Source organism: Ambystoma mexicanum, chromosome 9, assembly GCF_040938575.1.
Source record: "Ambystoma mexicanum isolate Mex_15411 chromosome 9, UKY_AmexF1_1, whole genome shotgun sequence".
NCBI classification, from domain to species: domain Eukaryota; kingdom Metazoa; phylum Chordata; class Amphibia; order Caudata; family Ambystomatidae; genus Ambystoma; species Ambystoma mexicanum.
In genome coordinates, this window is record NC_090931.1 from 778,502,993 (window position 1) to 778,518,855 (window position 15,863).

Consider the following 15,863-nt stretch of genomic DNA (forward strand, 5'->3'; position numbering starts at 1 on the left):
TAAATGGCGTACCTACAAAAGACAAAAAAAAATTGGCAGCAACTTGTGGACTTATATAAAGTTAGAAAAGCCCTGCAATATCTAAAAGACAACAATGAATACTACAAAGAAATAAACATTGAAGAAAACCTGAGGGAAACCACTGAAATAATTCAAGACTCATCGGAAACTGGCCAATTTCAACTTCTAGATTTTATGACTGATCCTAATATTTTAGACCATTATACAATTCACCCATTGCACTTTAAAGATACCATAGATGATGTACTGGAAACTTACCAAATGTGGCAAGCCAAAGGATCTCCAATAAGTATTTGGGAAAAAAATGTAGAAGCACAAGTCTTCCCTCTACTCTTTCTGACTGGGAAAGGAGGAAGAGACGATGAAAGACCCACACAAATAACAGCATCAGAATACCGCTTTTTACATTCTGAAGACCCCAGATTCAGACAAAACATGGAATACATATTTCACCTTCTCTTTGAAAGTGAATTAGCAACTCTATGCTACAGAGTTGGACACACATTGAAATCAGGTACCAATTTTCAAAATATGTCTACTAGACAATTGCTACAAAAAGTGCAAGACATAGACAAAGTTTTACAGTTGAGCATTACAAACCTTTTAGCAAACATGCATGGTACAAAGAAAACTGGTTCTGACGACACGCAGAAGTACAGTGTATGATAAGAAACCTTGGCCCACCCACATGGTTTGTGACATTAAATTGTGCAGAATATGCATGGGAAGATTTGCACGATTTCCTACGCATAGCAAACAAAAATGAAACAAATATAGATATAAAAACACCAAGGAGAACTCTGCTCTCTAGATCCTGTAAATGTATCGAGATATTTCCATCATCGCTTTATTGCCATGCTACACTTCATTTGTAATAAAACATTGCCTCCCCTGGGAGAAGTGCAACACTTCGTTTGGAGAAAAGAATGCCAAGCCAGAGGAGCACCACACATCCACATGCGTTTGTGGATTAAAGATGCTCCTAAATTTGGTCAGGATAGTGATGCCACTGTTTTGCAGTTCATTCAGAAATATGTCACTTTTGAAGTCCCTTCACAAATTGCACATAGTGACCTACATGCACACATTATACAATTTCAAAGACACAAGTGTGGGAAGTATTGTCGGCGCAAATATAAAAACAAAGGGAAATACTACACCAAATGTTGCTTTGCTTTCCCTAGACCAGTTTCAACAACAGGTCAAGTGAACAACTTCATGTCTTCAGTTAGACATAGTGTCAAAGGTAAATTACCTAAGAACACTTACTACATAAAAAGAACAGAAGGATCAAAGTACATAAATGATTACAATGCAATCATTGCCCTCCTATGGAATGCAAATATAGATGCGCAATACATTACAGACAATTCCGATATGTCACAGCCTACTTAACCAAAGCAGAAAAAACAGAGCTCAAAGACCTCTGGGACGACATATCATCTGACAAGACACTGGGCCTCATTACGACCTCGGCGGTAGCCATGCCGCTATTGGCGGCATGGCTGTCGCCAAAATCGCACCCCGGTCCGGGTCCTCAGAATGAGGAATTACCGGGCCATTGTGAGTTCGGAAGGCCCAGTAATTCCTCCCTCCATGGACCCAGACCTGGTGCTTCCCCATTCCCATTCAGCCCCCATAGGGCTGAATGGGAATGGGAGAGGGAGCAAACAACAGGCCATTATGAGTTGGCCCGTTGTTTGCTCTCTCTTCCCCTCGCGGGACCCGGTAAGCATGCCTGGTTTAACAAGGCGTTGCTTCCTGGGTCCCACGAGGGGACCTCGTAATGAGGCGGTATGGGGTAAATGGTGCCAGCACCTTTTACGGTGCCATTTACCCCGTACCACCAGGGTCGTAATGAGGCCCACTGTCACAGAAATTGTACAGTATAGGCATAAAAATGCTCTCCCATAGAGAATGTGGCTGCTACGAAGCCGCAGACAGTTTAACCAGGAATGCCTTTTATGGAAAATCTGAAAACATAGTATGGCTAAGCCTTGTACCTGCCAAATCCAGAAAAAGAGTTCTCAAATCATATGAAGACATAGAAACAATAGCCAAAAATGATCCCAACAGCCAAGACATTTTGAAAAACAATTTACTAGACACATACTACCCAAACAGGAGTACCACTTTGGAAACCATGTGTCTATACCACATAGCCCAAAACTTCACATACAAAAATAATATTAAACCAGGTGAGAAGAAAGGTACATACAAAGTCGAAAATTGTGAAGGCAGCCTAGTGAAACTTACCAAACAAAGCTTAATTAATCATATGATATTGACATTAAAAACTCCTCAACATAAAGAACTGTATTACATGTCTCTACTACAACTTTTTAAACCATGGAGAAAAGAAGAAGAGTTATTAGATACCCATGTCTCCTATGAAGATGCTTTCAAAGCAAATGCAAGCACTATAACCGACATAAACTTTTCACAATACAAAAAAAGGTTAGACAATGAATAGCAACAAGAAGAAGAACTCCAAGCACAACTAAATATAGACACTCCAGACAGCAGTCATCCTTCTCTAACAGGAAGCCAAGAACGACTTGGACAACCACTCATAGCAAATGAGGCTGAATTAGCCATGACTGAAGTAGAAAACACTATGAACCAGTATGAAGAGCCTAGAGAAGACTTTGCTATACTCAAATCACAATTAAACAATGAACAGCACAGCATTTTCCTAGAAATAACAAAACAAATTGAACATGGTATGCTGCATGAATCTAAAACTTGTACCTACCAAGACTACAACTCTATACTGCTATATGTGAAGGGTCAAGCTGGTTCAGGGAAAACATTCTTAATAAAAATCATCAGCAAGTTCCTCCAACAATTGAGAAACAACAAACTCTTAGCTGTTATAACTGCCCCCACAGGTTTAGCTGCTACAACATAGGCGGTTTCATTTTACACTTACTACTACTCCTTCCAGTAGAACACCAAAACAAATTAGACCACTACAAACTTTCTCCAGAAGCTGCAATGGAACTACGCAGAGTTTTGAAACAAATGAAAATGCTACTAATAGATGAGGTGAACATGGTCGCCAACCTAATGTTGGCTTTGATTCATCTCAGATTACAAGAGGTCCTCAAAACAGACTACGAAGAGCTCTTTGGAGGGAAACACATTATTGTTTTCGGAGATCTTCTTCAATTAACACCAGTTAAAGGTTAACCTAGATTTCAAATCTTAGGGCACAAACTATGCTGTAAAACTCTTGGCAGCATAGGAAATGTCGATCTTTGGCAACATTTTCAATACAAAGAATTAACTGACAACATGCGGCAGTCTGCAGACCTCACCTATGCCAAAATTTGGAAAAGTATTCGGATTAGTGTTCTATCTAAAGAAGCACAGAGTATCGTGAATACCAGACGCATCCTTGACCTATATGGCCATAACTCATGTGCTACTGATGTCATGGAACAATTAGCACACAAAAATGTAAACTGTATGTCCTTGATGCCAACTCTTGCAAGCTGTGCACAATTCAATGAAACAATGTTGAAAAAAGAAATGCAACCAATAGTTAACATTTGCTCCACAGGCAAACTGGACGTGCACGGCATGACACTACCCATTTGTGAAATAGCCACAGCACGACTAAATACCTTAGAAAACTCTATATCTAACACAGCTGGCTTAGAGAAAATATTGAAATTACCTTTAAACTGTAGAGTAATGCTCAAACGTAACCTTGACACGGAGCAAGGACTAGTTAATGGAGCATTTGGTACAGTTGTTGGCTTTCAAACATACCCACGTGACAACAACCTTCAGTTTGTCATTATTCACTTAGACTCTCAGAAGTTAAAAGTATAGGATGCTCAACAGCCCAATTCCTTCTTTTCAAAGACATGTATGTACGCAGAGAACAATTTTCTCTATCTCTAGCATACGCAGTCACCATTCATAAATCACAAGGTCTTACCCTAGATCAAGCATTGATAGATATTGGCAGCACAGTGTTTAAAGAAGGCATGAGCTATGTAGCACTATCATGCCTGCATACACTTGAAGGACTATTTCTAATCAATTTTGATGCAAGTAAAGTAAACGCTGATATTCCTTGCATTCTATACAACATACTGTGTGCACTCTACGCACCCCATCTCAAAACCTATGCTGTTCCTCAAAAAGCAAAAGTTTGTAAAAGAAAACTTGTTCAGACTCAAATTATACAGGATCTAACAACTATACCTCCAAAGAAATTAAAAAAGCTAATACTTCATCAATGAGCACGACCAAAGAAGGATCTACTACACAAACAAAACCAACTACATCTTCAAAGAAACAACGCACAGTTCCAATAAATGGTTTAGACACCGAACTGTACGGTCCATTCAAATTTTCAAATACAACTAGTGTAAATTGCTATGCAAATGTTGCAATCAATATTCTATTCCAATTGCCACCAATTATTGAACACATTATTAACGGGACAGACCAATTATGTTTGCAAATGTTAGTCCTTCACAGAAATGAAACCAACAATCCTGACAACACTTACAGTGTTTCTGGAATAAGGCAGGAATTGGACTACTGTGCTGGAATGGTCAGATTCGCTATATTAGCTGGTCAAGTGGCACAGCGAGTAGAGCGCTCGCTTTGACATCGGTGCAGAGTCTGCTAACGCAGTTTCGAATCCCAGCAGGGTCAAACTCAGCCTTTCATCCTTCCGAGGTCGATAAATGAGCACCACACACCGTGGGTAATAATAAGCAGCGCTCAGATACCTGAGGGTTTGTAGCGCTATATAAATGCCAAATTATTATTATTATTATAAACACACTAGAAGATCCACAAGAATATCTAATGTACTTACTACAAGTAATGGAAAACAAAAACATACCTTTAAATGAAATCTTCCAGATTTAATACATATGGAAACATACATGCACTCGCTGCAACCATGTGGCACAGGAACAAATCCCTAATGAATGCTTCGTGTATGTATCCATACCTAACTGTGAATCCATTCCATTTCAGCAACTTGCACCAAATGGAAACCAAGGCAGATTATGTACTGCTTGCAATTCTGATAATCGTTCCAGTTTACAAATACAATCACATAGTGAATATGTAACAGTAATGCTTTTACGTTACAATGCAGATGGTACCAGAAACGACTGCTAGCTGACTGGATTCAAACATGGACAAGTGTCACTTGGTAAGAAAACCTTCACAACAGTAGGCATAATCTACCACGAAGAAGCCACAACCAATGCAGGTCACTACACTGCATACATAAAAAAGAAATGTGGATGGTTCGAATGTAATGATACTTCCATTACTCTAAAACAAAGATTACCAGCAATTCTTGTAAATGCTTACTTAATATTCCTAAGACCAAAATGTATAAACATCTACAAAATTTCCTCAACAACCTTTAAATCCACAAACGAATAGAATAGAACAACAGCTATCGAACAGTGAAAAACTATAAGCAGTTAGTATCTAACTACAACCAGACAACTACAATATACATTTTTCTAAGGAAACCCCACAACACTGAATATGTATAAAAATAATCTCAACAACTTCAAAACTATCAACAGTTGGAATACGTCAACAGGTATCTAACTGCCTCAAAATTCTGCGACAACCAAACAGATAAAAGAATGCTAAAATGCAACAAGAAATAAACAGTTAGAATATGCCAACAGGTATCTAACTGCCCCAAAATTATGCAACAACCAAACAGATAAATGAATACTGCTAAAATGCAACAAGAAATAAACCATTAGAATACACCAACTGGTATCTATTTACAACAATAGTACCACCACTTCCAAACCAAAAACCATACATCTATTCACTTCCTCCTACTGAAATCAACCACCGAAAAATATTGTACCATAATGTAGAAAGGTTTTTTTTAATCCTCATGGATTTTTTATCCCACAGATCCAATGATTTTACGAACAAACACAGAAACTGGGCAAATTACACAGTACACAGGTTTGAAGCATAGTTCTTCTAAAGCACCAACTATGAGGGTTGACAAAGTAAAGGAATGTCTTCTATACAATGCAATAACTCATTACAAACTACCTTATCTAACATGTGATCCTTTCTTTTATCTCAGAGAATGAAAAAACAATGTCTGCTTCAATTTCCCATACCATGAAAAAAACAACATACAACGTCAACTAAGCAAACAGTTACTATATAATGATTGGAGTCACAAACACCACTACATAACACCCCCATAAAAAGAAACACCTAACCACCCACCACAACCCAAAATGCTTGCCTCCATGGGTGTCTTATAGTGCGATGGTTGTGACCAGTGCCTACAGTCTTGGTTGATTGCATGACAAAACACTGCACACAGCCTCAACAAAGCAAACAGTAAATATACAATGATTGGAATCACAACCACCGCAACATAACACACCCATGCAAGCGAACACCTGACCACTAACTACAACCCAAAATGACTAGAGTCTTAGATACCAACATTCTAAACACAGTCCAACAAACCAACAATCACACACCATGTCCACTGCCCTATAAATACTATTACACTACTGGCAACCAATACACAAACTTTTGAAAATATAGCCCCTATGCAGCCCACATACCACAGTCAAAATATTTACTTGCATGCGTGTGTTATGCTGCGGTGGTTGTGGCCAGGGCCTAGAGTCTTGGGTGCCTTCAGCCATGCACCTAAGACTCTAGGCCCTGGCCACAACCACTGCAGCATAACATACCCATGCAAGCAAACACCTGCCAACTGACCACAACCAAAAAACATAACCAGATATATTTATATTTATTTTTATTTTTCAAGGAAACACTTTAGTTGCAGGGACGTTAAGGTGAGAACTTAACGAAACAAAACACTTGAAATAAAGCTACCCTAACTTCATGCCCCCTGTTGTGAAGCCTATGACCACATCACAGCTGACATCACAACAGATGATATCACTGGTTACATCACTAATTACATGATCTATGGCATCACTGATGGAATCTCTGATTAGGTTACAACACTAACCGGCTATGGCTAGTGCCCTGGGCCTTTGGCCATGGCCACTGTATTGTTTAGCACAATAAGGGGCCACTAGCCATGGCCTTTGGCAATGGTCAGTGGCCACGGCCTTCGGCCATGTCCATTGTATATTTTAACACATTAATGGGCAGTAGCCGTGGCCTTCAGCCATGGCCAGTGCCGCTGTGCCCACTGTATATTTTACAACAGTAACCAGACATTAGCCATGGCCTTTGGCCATGCCCACTGTATATTTGACAAGATTAAGATTAAGGGGCATTAGCCATGGCCTTCATCCACATCCAATGGCCGTGCACTTTGGCCTTCCACGCTGTATTTTACAACCCATTAAGGGGCAGTAGCCATGGCCTTCAGCCTTTGCTTGTGTCCACGGCCTTGGGCCGTGCTCGCTGTATATTTTCTAAAACTAACGGACCCGTAGCCATGGCCTTCAGCCATGGCCATGCCCACTGTATATTTGACAACACTCATCGACCACTAGCCATGGCCTTTGGCCACAAACAGTGGTCCCAGCCTTCAGCTGCGCCCACTGTATATTGTAATACATTAAGGGGCCACCATCTATGGCCTTCAGCTATGGCCATTAGCTACAGCCCACTAACCAGCCACTAATGATATCACCAGTGATGTGATCAGTGATGTTATCTGGAATGTCATATGTGATGTCATCATTGTGGTCATAGAATGCACAACAGGGGGTGCAAAGTGAAGGTGGATTTAGTTAAATTCCAGAGTTTTGTTGCGTCAAGTTCTCACCTTAAAGTCCCTGTGAATAAAGTTTTTTCCTTGAATTTCAAGTGTTTTGTTATTCCATAGATGTTTTCCACACCACTGCACATGGCCTTTGACCATGGCCAGTGGGTACAGCTGAACTGTATATTTTAGAACACTACCAGACCACTAGCCATGTTCTTTGGCCATGGTCAGGTGGCACGGCCGTGTCCATCGTCCATTTTAAAACACTACCAGATCACTAGCCAACACTTGCAACTCATCACTCAAAGATTTTTATCAATCATAGACTGATTTTGGCCTCTTTTGACAGTGATATTGTTATGTATGAAAGATGGCAGGCTTTGAGAACACACCATTTTTTAGGCAATGCTCAGTGAGATTGTATTATTTGCCAAGGATCACACACTTTGTTTAAGCAGTGTGCTACAATCCTCTTTTTTGTGGCCAGTCTCTTGGTGACTGCTTCTGATACATCACACGACCCCAACTAACCGCATTTAAGCAGCACGGAAAAGGGAAACAATTACTGGCTGCAGGAGAAACATATGCCTCCATAGTGAAAATCAAAAGCTGGCACCTATGAATATATGCACAATAAGTGAACATATATCTTAAAGTGAAATATACAAATGCAGTTCAATTGTCCTTCCCCTTAGAAGAAAGTGCTCAAAAGAGCGTTGGACTTTTAAAAAACATAAGGAACACTAGAAACAAAAACCGGAGAGAGGAAATGTTCCTATAAATGTGCTGGCAAAGTATAAAAGTTGCTCACGTTTTAAACCCAGAAATCTGTAGTGAAATATTCCCTGGAAAACACAATCCCAATACGAAACCAATGCTTGTGGTCTTGTGGGTAAGAATCTGCACTAGGAACATGAGAACCTGAGTAAAATTATGGTAGCCAAATACTTGAACAAGCTTGCCAATCTAAAAAGAAAACCAGGGGTTGCGCCCCCACACTGAAAAAAAGTTACGCTGTCCACCCACATGTGTCCTTTACTAGTGCCCTGAAAAGGAGACACAATCAGGGGAAAGTAACTGCACCAGTGTCCAGGATTGCAACGTCTCTTGCTGCATCCTGGGCAAATACTCATGGCTTACTTGCCCTCTCATCTTTTCACCTACTCACCCCCATGTCTTGCTTTCAACAATACTCTGCTTTATAAAGATAACTTGAAAAGTACACATACCACAGTGTCATTCAAATATATAAATACTTATAGAACTATGTTAGATCAAAATTGTACAATTGTGGCATTATTTCCCCCATCTTGACTACAAATACCAGAATGAAATTCAGCAAAAGGCCAAAAAATGGTCTCTCAGAGAGCAGCAGGCACATAGAAGACCTTTAAACCATATATGGGCATTCTATATATAAGAAAAGGTTATCATTTTTTTTTAATTACTCGTTTCAGTTGTGATTTGAACAATTTTTACAAGGAGTATCCTGTTAAGCCATTCTTTTTTTTAGTGATTAAACAAGTCAAACTCCTGTGTCAAAGTTTTTAGTGTATGTGTTTCTGTAAGCTTCCATTTTCCTCGTTAGCTTAGTTGAATAGAGCCTCATCGATACTCAGGTAGTCCATCTGTTAAGTATTCCAATGCATTCGAAGATGCCGGCAACCACTATTAACCAGGATGTTTTTTCTCCACTCATTAACCTGCTCCACCATACTTCTTCGTCAAAGAGTTGCAAGTTTATGAATAGGTGACTCCGGTGGAATTAACGTGCTGTGGTCACCTCCGGGCAAATTAGAAGGAGATTTTTAATGGTTTCCTTCATGTCCCGCTGTAGGCAAAAATGGCAGTGATTTGTGTCGCTTTGATTCCTTCTTGCTAGAGTTTCTTTGGTGTGAAGAATGTTCAAATGAATTCTTGAAAATTAAGTTTTCACATAGTTTCCTGTCCGGGCATTTTGCCAGGTAGGTTTGAGTTACGTTAACTTTCATCATGTTGATCGGAAGCTCTTGTGTCAACTTCGAGGCGCTTGTTTCTTCCTGTATTTAGATCCAGACTCTTTCAAGTATTTGTTTTTTTACTTTCTTAGGGTTGTTAATGAGCTCTTCTTCAGTGCAGCCTACCCAATCCAGAAGAGACTGATTCCTGGACGCCCAGTTTTGCAACATTTTACAAGAACATGCTTGTATTTCCTTGCTGATGGTCATTAGGATGAGTGGAGGTGAAGGCAGCAATGTTTTCCTGTATAGCATCACTTCCTTCCGGGCCACAATAGATCTTAGTGATTGGAGGGTTAATTAATTTCTTATCAAGGAAATCGGCAGGGATTGTGGAAGGTTTAAGACCTTCCTCCAGTATGTGCCTTCGAGTTTCAACCAGAATTTCTCTGGGAGGTAAGGCATGGCTTCCGTGCCATAAGTAAGGCTTGTGATGACTTTTGATTTGTAAAATGTCAATACCAGAGACAGTGTAAAGCGTCCATATTTTTTGTTGATGGCTCTGGACTGGGTGATCATTAATCGTACCTTTGCCTGTAGGAACTGTTGCATCGGAACTTCTTTACTGTTTTTGTTTAATGTGATTCCCAAGTATCTGAAGTCATGCACTAATTCTAGCGGTTGGTTGTCGATCATCCAGGTGAAACTTTCTGGTTTCCTCGTGTGTTTTAAAAAAATCATTATCTTCATTTTCTCTCTGTTTATCTGGAGGTTGTTGACTTTCAGGTATGCGGTCAGGTTGGTTATTTGTCTTTGCAGGCCTATCGGCGTTTGGTCCATAAGGATTATGCTGTCTGCATATAGCAGACGTGATATTTTTACTTCGCCTAAGGTCGGGGGGGAGCGAACTCTGTTCTCAAAGTCCCCGAGATCAGCGGTGTAGGCATTATACAGAGCCGGTGCCAGTGGGCAGCCTTGTTTCACTCCTCAGCCAGTTTTAATCCACGATGATAACAAGCCTGCTTGGTTGAGACGAACACACATCAAAGTTCCTGAAAGCCTTAAATGGATTCAGGATGTGCGGTGGGCAAGCCAGATGTTCCAGTTTTTCCCATAACAAGGATCTTTCGACCTGGTCAAAGGCCTGGATCAGGTCAATAAATGCTATGTAGAATTTGGGTTGGCCTTCCAAGACTTTGGCTTTTAGTGAGCTCAGTGCCAGAATATTCGCTGTCGTCCCCAGGTTTTTCACAAAGCCTGCTTGGAGTGGGTCCGCGGTTTTGGTGGTTTTTGTCCATTCCTGTAAGTTGTCCAGGACCAGGGAGCCAAATATTTTCCCTATTGAGTCAAGGAGGGCGATGGGATAATAGTTATTAGGGTTGTCCCTCGCACCCTTCTTGAAGATCGGGACCACCAGGGCCCTTTTCCATGAGGGCGGAATTGCTGCTGTCTTAACACAGTTTTTGAAGACTTCCCAGATGAAGATTGACCAAGATTCTGCATGTTGTTTTATATCAAAGTTGCTAATTCCGTCCGGGCCAGTGGCCAGAGAGCCATTAGGTTTTTTTATTTTCATCAGGATCTTGTCCGGATCGACTGGTATCTCCCATTTGTCACTTGTGTATGAGGTGTTCAGCATCTTTCTTCTAGTAGGCGAGCTGTAAAGCTCTTCAAAGTGTTTTACCCATTTTTGGTCACTCACTGAGTTCTGTAAGGACAACTTAACTCCTTCACCGTTACCCTTAATGAGGACCAAAAGTCTCTAGACTTCTTGCCCCATATTGTGCGAAGCATAGACTCAGCGTCTTCCTGTTGTCTTTGGTATTTTGTGTTCCTTAACCAGGCTCGATAGTTTTTCAGGGCATTCTTGGCTTCCTCCATTTTAACTGTGGATTGCGACTGGTGTGCTGCCCGTCTCAACTTTCTAGTTAGCTTTCTTTGCTCAACTACTTGTTCATTATATGCATGTAGAGTGGATTGAAGTCTTTGACGGCCGTTTTCTTTTTTGGTTTGAAGACTGAGAGAACTGAGGAGTAGTGAACTGTATTGATTGTACTTTCATTGTGTATTGCCTTTAGGCCAATGTAATTCAAATCAAGATGTTGTGATCACTGTATTTTAAATAATAAAAGGTTATTCTAGCTTGCCTCGCATGTGCAAGCTGGATTTTCAATTGTCCATGTATTCGCAGCTCCTTAGCAAGAGATAGAAGTTCTTTTCACATGGGCTTCATCGCAACTTGACCTTTGGAGTGCAATACTTTCAAGCACTAACAGCAGCACAAAAATAATGCAGATTCCGTGTGTTTTCTTAGTGTGTAATGAGATATTTAACACTAAGAAAATACACAGCATTCAGGACTGTGGACTGTATCCCATCCGTGAAGTTGGTTAGCTTCAAAGCGAGGAAGGGGACGCCGCCTTGGGCCATGTTGTTCTAAGTGGTCTTGCTTTCAAGCACTGACAGCAGCACAAAAATAATGCAGAAGCCGTGTGTTTTCTTAGTGTGTTATGAGAAATTTAAAACTACGAAACCACACAGCATTCAGGACTGTGGACTGTATCCCATCCGCGAAGTTTGTTAGCTTCAAAGCGAGTAAGGGGACGCCGCCTTGGGCCATGTTGTTCTAAGTGGTCTTGTAACGTGTGCTCATTTGTTGGGCTACTTACAAGGAGAGGAAGCCCGGTATACTACTGTACTAATAAAAAATTAGCAGTGTATACTTTGTCTATGTCCGGGAGGATAATGATATAAGTATCAAGAGACAAAGTTATATCGCAGGTACTAAAGGAGTGTGGTATATATACTCTCAGTAGAAATATTAACAGGGACCAAGGATGGTTAAAAAGACAATCTCAAATTTTAATAACAAACAATTCATTCATATTAAAACCTCAATTAAATAAATAGGTACCTCTGAACCCTAAACAGAGAGTTTAATTGATGACACATTTATCCATACCTGGATAGGGTACCCTGTTACTTTGAAAAGTACCCCCAGTGGTCGTATGATTGTTACAACACCTTTCTAACTGGCCACCGAGCCTGTTATGCATTCCCTATTTTTGCCGTTGCACATGGGATTTGACAATGCCTGTATTACTAACCTATTTATTTAATTGAGGTTTTAATATGAATGAATTGTTTGTTATTAAAATTTGAGATTGTCTTTTTAACCATCCTTGGTCCCTGTTAATATTTCTACTGAGAGTATATATACCACACTCCTTTAGTACCTGCGATATAACTTTGTCTCTTGATACTCATTTGTTGGGCAACATGGCCTGAGGAGGTCAGCCCCTTCCTCGCTTTGAAGATAAGCCAGTTGATCTTGGTTTCTGCATGGATGGGAGTCCCGTATGTCTATCATGTCACTGGCCATGGCCAATGATTTTTCACCCCTAGCGTTAATGTAGAAATTCGTATGTTTTCACTTTTTTTCCATAATCGCAGCTATCAACTACCAATACCCTCAGTTATTATTATACTTGTGGCTATACTAACCATCCAGGCCTCCCATCTGTGCAGCAAGGGGGGCCGACCCTTCTTAGCTTCAAAGCGAGGAATTGGCCGGCCCACTCATGCCATGTTCCAAGTGGTCAAGTGATTTTGTAACTTTTGCTCATTTATTAGGCAACATGGCTGGAGGGGTCTGGCACCTTCTTCGCTTTGAAGCTAAGCTGGATCGGAATTTCCAGTGTATATCCACAGATAGCCACAGCTATGTGTAGTTTTATGGCCACGAATATCGGAAAATGGACAGGAAATAATGGTTTTTTGCCCCACAAAGCCCTCACCAAGTGCCCCCCTCATCTGTGCCAGCTACCCCCACCCCCCAGATTGCTTCCCCACCTTCCAGTCCTCTCCCATGCCCCCCTCATCTGTGCCAGCTCCCCCCACTCCCCAGATTGCTTCCCCACCTTCCAGTCCTCTCCCATTCCCCCACAACACAAGGTGTTTCTGTGACGCAGTTTGCTTTGAGATGTCAGCTATTCACAGCTACAGCCGAGGTTACAGAAAAGCTTTGGGTTGAAAACTCACTTCTTAGACCCCATCTGCAACTCTGAAATTTCACTTGGTGTCCTCTTATCCTCCCGTCCCACCTCCAGCCTGATGGCATTTGAATGTTTTTAGTCCTGCATATTTCTGTGTTTCATTTTCTGATATCCTCGGCTATAGCGGCAGCTATCTCCTGCAAAGAGAAAAAGAAAAGGTGGTGGCTGTTTCATTTATAAACACCCGGTTTCTTTGCAATTTACCCAAGATAGAGCCTACTATCTTGGAGGAGGGGGCACCACCTTTTCCATCAAATAGTTTAAAAAATACTGGACGGAATAACCCCAAACCACACATGGATTGCGAGTCAACTTTTTGTGCCCAAGTTGTTTCGGACCTGGTCCAAATCCAACCAGTGGTTTGGGCTGTGCGGTGGAGCAAAAACATACCTTTTTTGTCTATGGGGAAATGAACAGTACCAGGCTGCAACTTTTTTTTGTTGTTTTCTTAATACCTTTTTTATTTTGTAATGGAACTTTCCCAAATTTGTCTGAGGGTCCCTGCATCCCTAATTGTCTTCAGAGTTCCAGCCAAATCTTTCACATCAGTCAAAGGTTATTAGCAATTCATTTTTTTGTTTTTCTATTGGAGTCCGACTCACCTTAACTATAGGGTGGCGACTGCCGTCCTATAATATATCAGAAGTAAAGAAATTGCAAGCTCTCATTGTGAGTAACATTTGGGGTGGTTAGAAAAAATGAGGTTGGGAAACCATAACTGTTTAATTCAAAGACAAAGCGGGTTTTGGCTACCGTAATATAGCAACATATTTCCAAGATTCCCAGATCACAATATTGGGGAATGCATGACAAATGAGTTGCAAAAGGTTTGGTTTTTTCATATTGCAGCCTCATATTTCTGGAAACAAACGTGGTCACCACGTAAAGCATCGCCTATGTGACTTTATGTTAACCTTATCACTAAAGGCAAAAGTGACATTTGGGATGAGGTTGTTAGGTTGTGGGTCGGAGCCTCATACTCTTATCTGTTCACCTGACTTTTTTTTATCTGATTTCACACCACGGTTAGAGTAGAGGACTTTTGCTACATGGATGAAGGGTGGTTGCAATAAATTGGGACTTCTCTAAGAGGGTTGCTGTTCAAGGCTTCTCTGACTAGAAACTGGACTTAGGGTTGCCTATATATTACAGTTAAGGCAACTTTGCCACTTGCATTGAAACTTGAGTGTAGGCGTGGTGAGGGTAGAAATGTAAGGATCCAGACCTCCACATCACGATGTCCACAAAGGTCCTAATTTCAGATCTATATAAGAATATGCCAAATCCTACGCATACCCAATTGGAAACGTATCGGTTGTGTGAATTAGCCTGACAGCCCCAGCTCTTTAAAGGACTAAGCTCAAGCAAAAACACACTTCCTCCTACATGTTCCTAAATTTGACCATTGTTTACAGGTGGACCCGTTGAGGGGACTGGAATGAGAAATCAGGAAATATGTGACGGTGGTCTGCCACCAATGTGCAAAGCAAATATCTCTTCCCAAAATGTCACAGAGGGGGGTATTAGGTGAAGTAAGGGACTGAAATATGTTTTGGGTGGAGATTTAGGTAGGAGATTTCCTTTTACAACTGAGGATGATGACACAGTTAACCAAGAGCTACTTACATTGGGGAATAGTGGGTCACAAGAAATAATAGCAGAGTTTGAGTCAGCTGCAGTTGTGGTTAAAAGGGTATACATTTGTTTCCCATACTACCAGCACTGGATAGCTCATTAGAAAGTCCCTTTCACGTTGGACATGTTTAAATAAGGAAATTGTCATTTTCACTGTAGAAATATGTAGAAGGACGCTGTAGATGTACTAATTTGTAAGGCACCTTCTGGGGTCTTAAAGGCACTGATAAGGATGCAGATTGTTTCATGGGCAGAGGCCATTTCCCACACATGAGCAAAAGGGCTCACACAAAGGCGCTGGAAGGTTTTCTTTGCATCAAGATAGTACTGCAGTGTTTTCCTTGTGGGATACAGAATGTTTTCTACACCCATTTCAGGGGAGCATTTTCAGTCGGATATCTCTCGGTGAGCCCAGGTGTCTTGCAAATCAGCCTCTTCAAATAAAATGCCTTGAATCCAGGTGTATTTTCTAAGTGCTGA